This window comes from Suncus etruscus, chromosome 5 (assembly GCF_024139225.1).
Source record: "Suncus etruscus isolate mSunEtr1 chromosome 5, mSunEtr1.pri.cur, whole genome shotgun sequence".
In the NCBI taxonomy this organism is placed as follows: domain Eukaryota; kingdom Metazoa; phylum Chordata; class Mammalia; order Eulipotyphla; family Soricidae; genus Suncus; species Suncus etruscus.
The window spans coordinates 136319393-136333374 of record NC_064852.1 but is presented as its reverse complement, the minus strand read 5'-3'; the positions used below and the strand labels follow the sequence as shown (position 1 = coordinate 136333374).

The 13982-nt window shown below is 40.8% G+C and overlaps 1 non-coding gene across 1 annotated transcript; it reads right to left on the bottom strand.

Moving 5' to 3' along the window:
- Positions 1–8114: 8114 nt before the first annotated feature.
- Positions 8115–8221, bottom strand: LOC126010506 (U6 spliceosomal RNA). Its single transcript, XR_007496532.1, has one exon. It is a non-coding gene; the product is annotated as a U6 spliceosomal RNA (small nuclear RNA).
- Positions 8222–13982: the final 5761 nt, after the last annotated feature.

Sequence of the window (13982 nt, the reverse complement as noted above, 5' to 3'; positions counted from 1 at the left end):
AAGTACTGTTTTGCAGGGTAGCTTTCAGTTGGTGGTTCATGTGTGTCTGCTCATTTTTCTAGACACGCAGAGACAACACTTACTGGGATTCATTGAATAAAATCTAGTTTTTACCAAACAAGTGCAAGACTACCAAGTAGTAGGCTAGATACAGAGGGGACCACATATTCTAGCAACCCTGGGGGTGAGGGAAGAGGATATGGGAAGTAGGACAAAAATGGAGGTGTAGGGAGGACAATTTGGTGATGGGAATCCCCCCTGATTTTATGTAAATATGCACCTAAAATATTATTGTCAACAATATGTAAGCCACTATGATCAAAATAAAAATTATATTTAAAAAAATCTAGTTTTTTTTCCTCATGAGTTTGTGATCTCCTGGGAGGCAAGTTATGTAAACGTAAATTTTGTTCCATTGAAATAAACGTAATATCAAAATTCTTTAGACTTAAGCACTGGGTTGTATAAAAGGAATATCAGTTCTTACTTGGCACAAGTCAAGAAAGAACTATAAAAGAGTGAGTAAATGTAGTTTTAAATCCTTTAAAATTTTTATTGTACCCGAGAGCTCTGAGGAAAGTTGATGTGCAAGTGACATTTGAAGAAAGACTCAATGTTGCGCACTAAAGATGTGTGTCAGCAATAAGGGAATCAACGACCGTTTCTTGAACCAGTGACATAAAGTACTGATCTTGATGCCTTGTATATACTGTGTTGTGGTTTTTTTTTTTTTTAAAGGCTGACCATTCTACTTAAATTATTATTTACTCTGAAAGAAAAAGACTTTTTTGGAGTTCCTATATAAAATGGGCGCAGTTAGCTAAGTGAACAAAGACATGAATTGGATATAAATCACTAAATGTGACACAAATGACTAAGGGTATGTCAAATAAGGTTAGGTTGCTTGTACTGAAGCTTTGACAGCTACAATCAGTCTTGATTTCATATCCCTGGTTTTTTCATTAAGTCATCTTTAAAAACTTTCTAGTAAAAAAAGCTACAGCTGTAAGAGGCTTAACACTTTCCTCAGTTACACACTCCATATTTGCTCAAGTTTAACTGCCCTTGAGTGTGCTTTCTGAGTATTTTCATGCCCTTCCTTATGAAGTCACAAGAAGAGGACTGAAATGAATGCTGCCCCCCCCACTCCCCTCATTCTCACTTTGTTAAGTCTGAGCAACACTACTGTGGAGACTCAGCAAAGTAGCTTCTGTTCAGATTCAACTCCCCTGTGGTCCTTGATGTTTCTCAGTGAAGTTCATGGATGCATGGTGTCCATATCCTCTGCTTCACATGCAGATTCATCCCAAGGCAGTTACACAGAGGCCTTGAAAAGGGAAGCCTGGAATGTCCAATTTTAGCAAATATCTCAGGTGATTAAGATTCTCATATACCTGACATATTAAGACTCATTAATAAAGATATTTTCCCTTCTTTTTTTTTTTTGAAGATAATATATCAGTGTCTGTTCCAAGAAGTGTCCTTCCTTACAGAAAGAATCTTGTGATTTCAGTGTAACTTTTAATATCCACAGGGGTTTACTTCAGGTATATAATGGCTGGCAAAAGCCAAAGGAGCTCAAGTACCTTTTATAAAACAACTTAGTATTTGTATATAACATATATATCTAGTATAGTTATATCATACCTAGATTCCATAGCATCTAAATTATCCTAGTTGTTTTATTGTATATCAGAATAAAGAGAATAAATCTAGGCATGTTCAGTACAGATGCAAACATCAGAGGCCTAACTACAGAGTATTTGTTTGTTAGTTTTCTGGGCCACACCCAGTGATTCTCAGGGATTAAATCCTGACCTCCCATATGCACAGCATATACTCCAGCCTGTTTATTGAATAAACACTCTGGCCTGATGTTGAGAATTTTTAGTCTTTTTTTGGGGAGGGGGGTTGGGCCACACCAGAAAGCGCTCAGGGGTTACTCCTGGTTCTACACTCAGAAATCACTCCTGGCAGGCTCGGGGGACCATATGGGATGCCGAGATTTGAACCACCGTCCTTCTGCATGCAAGGCAAACACCTTACCTCCATGGTATCTCTCCAGTCCCGAGAATTTTTAGTCTTAATATAAGCATTACTTTGTGATATGTAATCCTTTTGTTGAAATAACTAGCATTTTGTTTAGAACTATTTAAGGAATATTGGTATATACTCAGTTTTGTAATCTTTTATCAGTATAAAAATACTATAGTTCAATTTGAGAAATGAAGAATTGAAGAACTTCATTTTAAGAGTATATTTCATCCTTAAATGTTTGCTAGAATTGACCAGTGAAGCTAACTTATATAGATTTGTTCAGATTTTTACTAATTTTAATTTTGTTTTTGGTGGGGGGGGGCTCAGGGATCACTCTAGAAGGTGTGTTTGGTGGACCATATGGGGTGCCAGGGCTCAAAACCAGGGCTGCATGCAAGGCAAAAAACTTAGCCTATTATCATCCCAGCTCTTATTTTAAAAATTTTATTGACTCACTATTTATTATCAAGTTACCAACTTGATTATGATTGAGTTTTAGGCCTCAACATTCATCCCTTCACCAGCATTCACTTCCCAGTTACCCTCCAAAATCCCAGCCTACCTCTATGTGATAGCACATTTTCATTAATTACAAAGTTGTTCATTGTTGAGTTTCAGTCATACAATGTACACCATCATTCACCCATGCACATTTCCTGCCACTAATGACCCCAGTTCTCTCTCTCTCTCTCTCTCTCTCTCTCTCTCTCTCTCTCTCTCTCTCTCTCTCTCTCTCTCTCTCTCTCTCTCTCTCTCACACACACACACACACACACTTTTTCCTTTTAGATGCATAAAATCAGTCCAAAATGAGAATATAAAGTTAGACATCCTTGGTAGAAATATTATGAACCAAGATTAAACCGTTTTCACTTACGGCATAAAAGCCTGGCTGGCTATGCCATATAGCAATTCTTGGGGAGGCTCCAAATATATGGGATTGTTGAGTCACAGCATTAAATTTTAGTCTTTTAGGAGCCACTTGTTTGGGATTACCAAATAGTCATGATAGTGGCATACTTCCTTCTTGAATATTTAGTATGCACATGAATTTGGCTCTGTCAAACAACTTACAATTCTACACTTGCAAAGGCCCAAGGCTGCAGGGCCGCAGGACTGCACACTATAGAGGCCCAAGGCTTCCAGAGTCTGGTGCTACAAGGCTTGAAAGAGCCTATAGAACCTGGCTGCTGGGTGGAGCCTCATGCCTACCCAGGGATGCCAACATGTAGTGACAGCCCACCCAGGACTGAGAGAAGAGAGCAAGGGAAGCTAAGTTTTATTCCTCCTGGAGTCTGAGGCTTGCCACCACTGCTAGGGGGGTTTTGAGGTGGGAAGGAGAATATACCAGCCAGAGATGGCAGGGAAGGAGCTGGGTTCAAGGAAGAAAGAGAAAGGAATAGATACAAAGCAGGCAGCATCTCATTGATGCTTTATCTCTGCCTCCTCCCCGCAAACCTGCAGACCAGCAGGCACCCCTCTGGTCACAATTCTAGTCCCCCTCTTCAAATGCTACCCAATTCAACAGCAAGGAGAAGAAAAGATATTGAGTAGAGGAGGAGAAACACACGTACGAAAGGATGGGGAAAAGGGTTTCAAGAGGTCTCAGGTGCATTGCTGGTGTTAAGAAAGGACAGAACTGAATATCCAAGCCTAAGACAACCACAATGTAATCAAGAGACCCAAACTTTTTTTTTTTTCGGGCCACACCCTTTTGATGCTCAGGGGTTACTCCTGGCTAAGCGCTCAGAAATTGCCCCTGGCTTGGGGGGACCGTATGGGACACCAAGGGATCGGACTGCGGTCCTTCCCTGGCTAGCGCTTGCAAGGCAAACACCTTACTTCTAGCGCCACCTCACTGGCCCCAAGAGACCCAAACTTTAACAATGAAAACTTAAAATGGGCCTGTTATGTTGGCAGGCTAAGGAGCAGTGGGTGGTGGCATAGGATGCACTTGGAGAACATGGTGGAGGGAGGTCAACACTGGTGGTAGGATTGGCCCTGAAACATTGTATGTCTAAAACCCAACTATTAAGAACTTTGTAAATCACAATGGTTTCAATAAAAAATTTTAAAAAAGACACAATTGTTTTAATAAAAAATTAAAACAACATAAAACACACACACACACAAAATCAATCCTTATAAAATGAGAACAGAAGTTCAGAGAAAATAATAGACCTGATGTCTCTCAGGTATCAAAAATTGCATTTAAAAAAAAAGAAAATTGGGCCCGGAGAGATAGCACAGCAGCGTTTGCCTTGCAAGCAGCCGATCCAGGACCAAAGGTGGTTGGTTCGAATCCCGGTGTCCCATATGGTCCCCTGTGCTTGCCAGGAGCTATTTCTGAGCAGACAGCCAGGAGTAACCCCTGAGCAACGCCAGGTGTGGCCCAAAAACAAAAACAAACAAACAAACAAAAAAAAGAAAATTGAAAGAAAAACTAAAGAGATGGAAGAGAAAAGAAAGGAAAAAAAGTTCAGTAGCAAGCATATTTTTTGAAAATTATTGAATCACTAATGTACTCATTAAAGCACTAGTAGAAAGTTTAGTAAGCACGCTTTTTTTTTTTTTAAAGGATAAGAGTTAAAAAATACAGTAATAATAGTGTGAAAGTGGCAATTGTTTGCATAGGCTCAGAAAATAATGGGGAAAATGGAAAAACAAGCCTTGGCCTAAATACAAGGAGATCTTATTCCTGAAGTTTTCTGGTATAAGACTGACTGGCTCCAGGCATACTAGATTGTCCAACCCCTGAGCCATTTGATCCCAGTGAAATTTTCCTGCACATTAGCTATTGTTGGTGTCAGGCTTCTGTAGTTAAAGATTCTGGTTTCTGTGCATTTACTTCATCAAAGTCCGATGGTGTGGAGCATCCTTCTCACCATTAGATGTGGAGAGCCCTGCCCTGAAGCAGGTTGTCGCTGTTGCTAAGTCATCTGGAAGTTAAGAGAACACTCTTTGGAGTAAGTCAATGCCAGGGCAGCGTAGGGTCTTCCCTGGTAGAGGTTTGCTTCCTGATGATGTTATAGACAATGTGGTTGTTTCCGTAGATGATACCCATGGTTCAGGGGTGTATGGGCAACACCATTCTTCTGTGGCCTAAGCCAAGTCATTATGCCAATGTTCAGGGTCTAAGGCCCAACTGCATTACACAATTTGTGTTCCTATTTCTATTAGATAAGAACTTGTTTGCATATGTAATATTTTCCCATTTTAGTGTGCCTATGCAAAAGAGGAACAATGCCACAAGGTATTATTGGCACAACTGGAAGCCAAAGGAACAAGTCTAACAATCTCTGTAACTTGGTTCTAACATGAACTCTAAACAGAGAGGCACTTCTTTCAGAATTCCTTATTGAACAGATCACACACACACACACACACACACACACACACACACACACAACCAATGGGCAAAATTGTCACTATATAAGAGGATATTCAATAAGAGTTATAGCTGTTAACTATCAAGATAGTCAAAGGGAATATACATGTCCCTTTTAGAAATAGTCTTTAGAAATAGTCAGGGAGTGATTGTGCTGAATCCAGGACACCATTTTGGTCTGTGATTTGGGCTTCTGGAGTCTGCAAAATGACTCCCAGCAGTTCCATATCAGGAAATGTCTTTGAGTGGGGACTCCTCAGAAACCAAGTATGGTAGCAAGCACATGTCAGAAGTGAAGGAAGGTGAAGGACAGGAGGCTGCTGAGAGTAGATAAATAGGAACAGAGTATTGGTTTCTTCTCAGGCTAGAGTTTATTTTTTCATCTTAGGAGCTGGTTGGCAGTTGGATTGAGTGGGGATAATGATCTGCTTTGTGAGGATACAAGAACTGAGGGTAAACATGGTTAAATGTGGGGTAATAGGCGGTAGGGGTCAGAAAGTAAAAGACTAGAAATGAGCTTGTAAGGTGGTGAGCAAACGGGGGAAGGAGACTATACAGCATAGACATTCTGTATATTGCAAGCATAGATTAAACCCTGTGAGATCCGATTAAACTATACCCCACATGGTTTGAGAATGGACACTGGTGGGAAGGAAAGTTACCGGTAACTTTCCCAAACCAGCCCCTCTTGGGCAGGGTGGGGTTTGGGGAAAGCCTGGAGTCCCCATTATACTCCTCCCCAGCAACAACACCTCGCTGCTCCCCTGGGTGGGTGCCCAGGGATAGTCCCTGCGTCCGGGAGGAAGGAGAGGGAAGCTTGTTGGGGGCAGCCCGAGCCCCGCAGCCCCCCTACGTTTGGTTAAATGGTCATCGACATGGAGCCTTGCCATTCCCTATGCTGGCGAAAGCTTCTGGCTCTCAGAAGAGGAAAGAGTTTCTTAATGAGCTAGAAGCTGAAAATTCACCGGTCTCCTCCTCACACCCACCCTTCCTGTGCAGGGTGGGGATTGGGAAAAGCCTGGGGCCCCCTCTAAACTCCTCCGCAGCACCCACCTTGCTGGCCCCTGGGCAGGTGCCCAGGGATAGCCCGGGAGTCTGGGAGGAAGGAGAGGGAAGGCTGGTGGGGGCAGCCCGGGCCCTGCATCGCCCTCCCTAAGCTTGGCAAAAAGGTCTTCGGCATGGAGCTTTGGCAAGGCAAGCTTCTTACCCACTGAATTACTGCTGCGGCTCTTTGAGTACTTCATTAAGCTCAGAAATAAAAAGGAATAATACAGAAAGAGCAGCCTAGTTGAAGAAGATGGGTACATCAATACATAAAGATAGAGTTTTGCCTGGAAAAAAGTTTTTACTTTAGGGTCTGGGAGGTCTCAGTTAGGCCTGTACCTTTCAAGTTCATTTTGTTATTAGATTTCAGAGTTTCAAAACCTTCATCATACAATCCATGTAGCAGCTATGCCACCTTTTGCTGTAGTTTTCTTTTTTGAGGGACCCAAATATGATTTTAGATTGCTAGAAATGTACTATAAGAACGTACCAGAAGGGCCCGGAGAGATAGCACAGCGACGTTTGCCTTGCAAGCAGCCGATCCAGGACCAAAGGTGGTTGGTTCGAATCCCGGTGTCCCATATGGTCCCCCGTGCCTGCCAGGAGCAATTTCTGAGCAGACAGCCAGGAGTAACCCCTGAGCACCGTCGGGTGTGGCCCAAAAACCAAAAAAAAAAAAAAAAAAAAAAAAAAAAAAAGAACGTACCAGAAGAATGGAATTGCAAGTAGTGGTATCAGTTTGTTCTGTTTTGTTTGTTTTTTTCCGTCATTTGAGCACATAAGTGAATCTTGTTCACATGTCAATCTTGAGAATGCATTTTTCATTATCTTTTGGATATTATGGTGGTAATTTTGGGTCTCACTGGTTGGCTGGTTTACCAGGAGTTCACAGCTCCCACATGCAGCTTGCTTTCAGCCACCTGCAGTCATGGAATTTGCCATGTTCACATTCTGTGCTGACCCTAGAATAGGCGGGTCTGCAGTAAGGAGGGGTACACAGAAATCAGACAGAGGCATGAGGAAAGGTGTATTTTGGTCAGGGATTGTTTAGCAGCCTCTTGGATCTTATTGAGCCAGCCAAGCTTCTAGCTCTCCGCTGCTTTCCTTGCCACTTTTATTAGCCAGAGTTTATCATAAATCACCCCAGGGTTAGGGTTGACATAAATCATGTAATTACGGGTACTTGTGCTAAAAAACTCAGAAAAGATCAAAGAAAAAAGTTATTTTACAGATGTAAGATACTAAATGAAAAGTAATAAGTAAATAATAAAATACTAAATAATAAAAGTTATTTTACAAATGTAAAAAGTTACTAACAACAGGTTAGTAACTTCAGAAGACAGTTTTCTTTTGTTTGTTTGGCTTTGGGTTTTTGGGGGGCCATACCTGGCTGCACTTAAGGGTTACTCCTGGCTCTGCTTGTGCCAGCAATCACTCCTGGCTGACTCAGACGAATTTCTCTACTCTAAATACTCTAAACTAATATATATTAGTTTTTTTTGTAAAAATAAATATGGGATGCAAAGGGTTGAACCTGGGTGAGCTGCATGCAAGACAAATACCCTCTCTGTTGTGCAATAACTCAGGCCCAGTTTTTTTGTATTTTCATTTCAGGGGAATGATGGGGTCAGAGCACTTTTTTATTTTAAATATGGAATGCTTCACGAACTTGCGTGTCATCCTTGTGCAGGGGCCATGCTAATCTTCTCTGTATCGTTCCAATTTTAGTATATGTGCTGCCCAAGCGAGCACTCAGAGCACTTTTTTTTCTTTTTTTTTGGTTTTTCAGGCCACACCCATTTGATGCTCAGGGGTTACTCCTGGCTAAGCACTCAGAAATTGCCCTTGGCTTGGGGGGATCATATGGGACGCCGGGGACGCGATCTTTTCTTGGCTAGCGCTTGCAAGGCAGACACAGCTTACCTCTAGCGCCACCTCACTGGCCCCTCAGAGCACTTTTTATAGTGTCTCTTGAAATACACATTGAAATAAGATTTGATTATAATTACATTACATCATCCTACAATTAATAAATTAGGTTATATTATAATGTAAAAATATTGATTTCTTTTAGCAAATACTATTCCTTCCTTTAAAAAATTTAGTCTTGGGGCCCGGGCGGTGGCGCTAAAGGTAAGGTGCCTGCCTTGCCTGCGCTAGCCTTGGACGGACCGCGGTTCGATCCCCCGGTGTCCCATATGGTCCCCCAAGCCAGGAGCAACTTCTGAGCACATAGCCAGGAGTAACCCCTGAGCGTTACCGGGTGTGGCCCAAAAACCAAAAAAAAAAAAAAATTTAGTCTTTTTTTCAGTTTTCTTTTTTCTTTATGGTTTTTGGGTCACACCCAGTAACACTCAGAGGTTACTCATGGCTCTACACTCAGAAATCGCTCCTGGCAGGCTCTGGGGACCATATGGGATGCCGGGATTCGAACCACTGTCCTTCTGCATGCAAGGCAAACACCTTACCTCCATGCTATCTCTCCGGCCCCCTTTTTCAGTTTTCTTTATCTTACTTAAACATCATGATCAAAGTAGTTCTTACTACAGTTTTATTTTTCACAGACAAAGTTGTTCATGATTGAGTTACAGTAATACAATATATAACAACCTTCACCAGTGGGCATGTCTCATCACTAATCTCAACTAATATCAATTTCCCCTCTCACCCTTCCTAATATCCCCTTCCCTCCCATCCACCTTTCCCTACTGCTTCTGGGGCAGGCATTTTACTTCTCTCTCTTTTCTTCTTTGACATTGTGGTTTGCACTATAGTTAATGAAGAGGTGTCATGCATGTCTCTTTCATAGTAGAACTTCTCTACTCTATTTTGGTTTTTGGGTCACACCCAGCAGTGCTGAGAGGTTACTCCTGGCTTTGTGCTCAGAAATAGTTCCTGGCAGGCTCGGGGGACCATATGGGATGCTGGGAATCAAACTGGGATCTGTCCTGGGTCAACCGTGTGCAAGACAAATGCCCTACCACTGTGCTATCTCTCCAGCCCCTAGAATTTCTCTACTCTAAATACTCTAAACTAATATATATTAGTTTTTTTGTAAAAATAATTGTCAAATTCTATTGAAAAGCTTACTATAGATGAATTAGCTTTCTGTTGCTGCTGTAAGAATTTACTACAAATATAGAAACTTAAGGCAATGTAAATTTATTATCTTACAGTTGTGGATACCATAATACAAAAATCATTTTAACTGGGCTACTAAATACTAAAGTATTGGTCAAGATGGACCCTTCTGGAAGCTCTGAGGAAAAAATTCATTTCTTGTCCTTTTTCTTTTCACCATTCAAATTCCTTGGCTCAAGGGGACCATATAGCCAGGGATTAAATTTGGGTCAGCTGTGTGTAAGGCAAGAATCCTACCCACTGTATTATCTTTCTGGCCTCTCGAAATAGTTTTTTTTTTTTTCTGTGTCCTCACTCAAGCTTGCTTTCCTCTCTATATGTCATGAGATCATCCACTAAGTGGAGGTTTGGGTAATTCAATCTCGTTAACCTGTTCAATATAATCACCCTAAAAGAATACAAGCCTGGGTCTCCTGTCCTATTCTGAAATAATTGCTGACGGTTCCAAGTCCTAGTATTAATTTTTTTTACTCAGTATGATCTGGAAACCAAAATAATCAGCAACACCTGCTTATTAAAAATACATAACTTGGGGCCAGAATGATAGCACAGCGGGTAGCACATTTGTCTTGCACAGGGCCAACAGGGTTGAATCTCTGGCATCCCATATGGTTCCCCGAGCCTGCCAGGAGTGATTTCTGGGCGCAGAGCCAGGAATAACTAACCCCTGAATGTCACTGGGTATGGCTCCAAAACCAAAACAAACAAGAAAGGAAATACAGAACTCAGGTCTCACCTAAGACATGTTATTCACCATCCACATTAGAATAATATTTCGTGTGGTTTGCATGCCCATATATAACTAAGAAGTTTTAATGTAATAACTGCCTAATTTTCCCCTTTCCGTTGTTAAGGAGGCCAACAAATTCCTTGGCTAGGAATTTTATTTCTCAAAGGTGAATTGGGTAGTATGGTCCAATAAGACTGAAAACAAACAGCTCCGTAGGCATTGAGAAACACACTCATACCAACTGATCATTACCTCTGCCTTGTGGCTTTTTGAACCATGGGTAGCAAGTCAGAAGAGCTGAGGTCTGCAGCTATGCTATCCATAAATTGTCTACAGCACTCCAGGAAAATATGACCTTGCTTAGTAAATCTGGGATCGCTCTGGTTTGGCCTCTATCCCTGCCTGGCTAGTCCCCCAGAATCTGCTAATTTGTCTTTCCTATGTTGGTAATTACAGAAACATAATGGGAAACAAGGGGGAAAGCCTGTGTCATGTGGCATCATTTTGTTGATGGCCTGAGACTATTTTCCATTCAATACAAGTCACCTGTGGGGAACTGCATCTGGGACTACTGAATTCTTTTCCTGTTAGGAAGCCTGTAGTTTTAAAACTGTTGTTGGTCAGGAAAACAGTCAATGATGAGTCACACAAAGAGGAAAAACTAAAGGAATTTAAAGGTGGATTTTAATGGTCTTCTAATGTAATATTAAATTATATGAATTAAGAGTAGTTGTAAACTTTACAATAATATGTACCCAAATTGCCACAGAAATAGAAAGAATATTGATTTCTCTATGCCTGAATCTAAATATGAATAGGATGCGAGACTTAGATTAGATACATTTGGTTGCCAGTTATGTAAAACTTGCAATACAACTGAATTAAATATAGTATTGAGGGACCAGAGGTAGTGCTTTTGCCAGGGTTCGATCCTGGAATCCCCTTGAGCACCACCACCAGAATTAATTACTGATTGCAGAGCCAGGAATAACCCTTGAGAACTGCCAGGAGTTGGTAAAAACAAAACAAAACAAAACAAAACAAAAAACCCCCTACTCTAAAATCCAAACCAAAGTGGAGAGCATTGATTCTCTCGTCTAGTATCTGTTCAGGTGGAGGGCTGCTTGCTAGAGGTCTGAGTTAATCTCTGATTATTTGAACGTTCTTTTGACTTCGCTTTCTCTGTTGGTGTCAGCTTTTCAATAATAAAATAGCCATATGCTACATGCTGCACTTCAGATTTCATAGGCTGGAATTTTATACGACCATATCTGGAGCAATAGCAAGAAAATGGGTCTTCATTGTGGGATTCGAGGAAAAAATATACATTCAAAGCCTGAATATAGGACCACTGTTTCTTTTTTTTCTTCCAGTTTCTAGTATCTTTTTTTTTAAAATAATATCTTTATTTAAGCATCATGATTACAAGCATGATTATAGTTGGGTTTCAATCATAAATAGAACACCCCCCTTCATCAGTGTAACATTCCCATCACCAATGCCCCTGATCTCCCTCCTCTCCCACCCCTGCCTGTATTCGAGACAGGCATTCTACTTCTCTCACTCATTAACATTGTCATGATAGTTAGTTATAGTGTAATTTCTCTAAGGACCACTGTTTCTAAAATCAGGATACTCAGAAGGCAGTACAATTTTTTTTTGTTAATTATTTTATTTAAACACCATGTTTACAACGTTGTTCATGATTGAGTTTCAGTCATAGGGTGTACACCACACATGCACATTTCCTCCCACCAATGCCCCCAGTTTTACTCCCACTCTCCCCGCTGCCTGCCTTTAGGGCAGACATTTTACTTCACTCACTCTCCCTTCTTTTTAGACACTGTGGTTTGTACAATTGTTAATGAAGAGGTACTGTGCATACCACTCTCTTTTCAGCAACCAGTTCTTTTTTTTTTTTTTTTTTTGTGGTTTTTGGGTCACACCCGGCAGTGCTCAGGGGTTATTCCTGGCTCCAGGCTCAGAAATTGCTCCTGGCAGGCACGGGGGACCATATGGGACGCCGGGATTCGAACCGATGACCTCCTGCATGAAAGGCAAACGCCTTACCTCCATGCTATCTCTCCGGCCCCAGCAACCAGTTCTTGTCCAGAGTGATCATTTACAACTATCATTCTTAGTGATCCTTTCTCTGTCCTAAATGCACTTCTCTGCTATTTGTGGCAAGCTTCCTATATTGGATTGGTTCTCCAGGCTCTTGTCTCTATTGTCTTGGGATATTATTACCATACTACCTGACATATATATCTGTAATACATGTATGTATATTTCACTCCTCATATTCATCATTTTATAAAAAAACATATTCATTTTAACTAACCTCTGTAAAATATTCCATTGTGTAGATGTAACACTGTTTCTTTAGCCACTCATCTGTTCTTCAGGCAGTTAGGTTGTTTTAAGATTCTGGCTATTGTAAATAGAGCTTCAGTAAACATAAGAGTGCAGAGGGCTTTTTTGTATTGTCTTTGAGTTCTTAGCATATACCCCTAGGAGTGGTATCGCTAAATCATATGGAAGCTCAATTTCTAGTTATTTTGAGGAATATCCATATTGTTCCCAAAAAAGGCTGGGCCAATCTACATTCCCACCAGCCGTGAATAAGAGTCCCTTTCTTCCTGCATGCGGGCTATCACTGGTTATTCTTGTTCTTTGTGATGCATGCCAGTCTCTGCAGTTAAAAGTTAGCACAACTTTTTATTGTTGTTTTGTTTTTGGGTCATACCCAGCTGTGCTCAGGGGTTACTCCTGGCTCTATGCTCAGAAATTGGTCCTGGCAGTCTCGGGGATGATATGGGATGCTGGGAATTTGAACCACCATCCTTCTGCATGCAAAGCAAACACCCTACCTATCTCTATACCTATGCTATCTCTCCAGCCCCCCAACTTTTTTTTTGAGTTAATTCATGATTAATAACTTATATCAACATTTACTTCCTTTTGTAAAGCTGAATAATATTATTTTGCACTTTTATACCATATTGTTTAGTCTATTTATCTGTCAGTTGACAATTGCATCTCCTCATTTTTGTGAAGAACTCCTGTGAGCATTGGTATACATGCAACTGTTTGAATTTGTACCTTCATTTTATAGGGAAACATATATAAACATGTATAACATATATAAATAGAAGAGAAGTTGCTGGAGATATGGTAGTTTTATGTTTATTTTTTTTAGGCCATAGATTTCCATAGCAGTTGAACCATTTTACTTTTCAACCAGCAATATATAAGGTTCTAATTTCTCTAGAACCATATACTTTATTTTTGAGCTATAATTGACATAACAGTACATTAAATTAGACAGCATAATTTATTTATTTATTTTTATTTTTTATTTTTTTTTGGTTTTTGGGCCACACCCGGTGACGCTCAGGGGTTACTCCTGGCTATGCGCTCAGAAGTCACTCCTGGCTTGGGGGACCATATGGGATGCCGGGGGATCGAACCGCAGTCCGTCCTAGGCTAGCGCAGGTAAGGCAGGCACCTTACCTCCAGCGCCACCGCCCGGCCCCAGACAGCATAATTTAATATGTCTATTTATTGTGAAGTGATTACCAAAATAAATTATCACCATACATTACAGTTTTCTTGTAATGATCTTTTTTTTTTTTTTTTTTT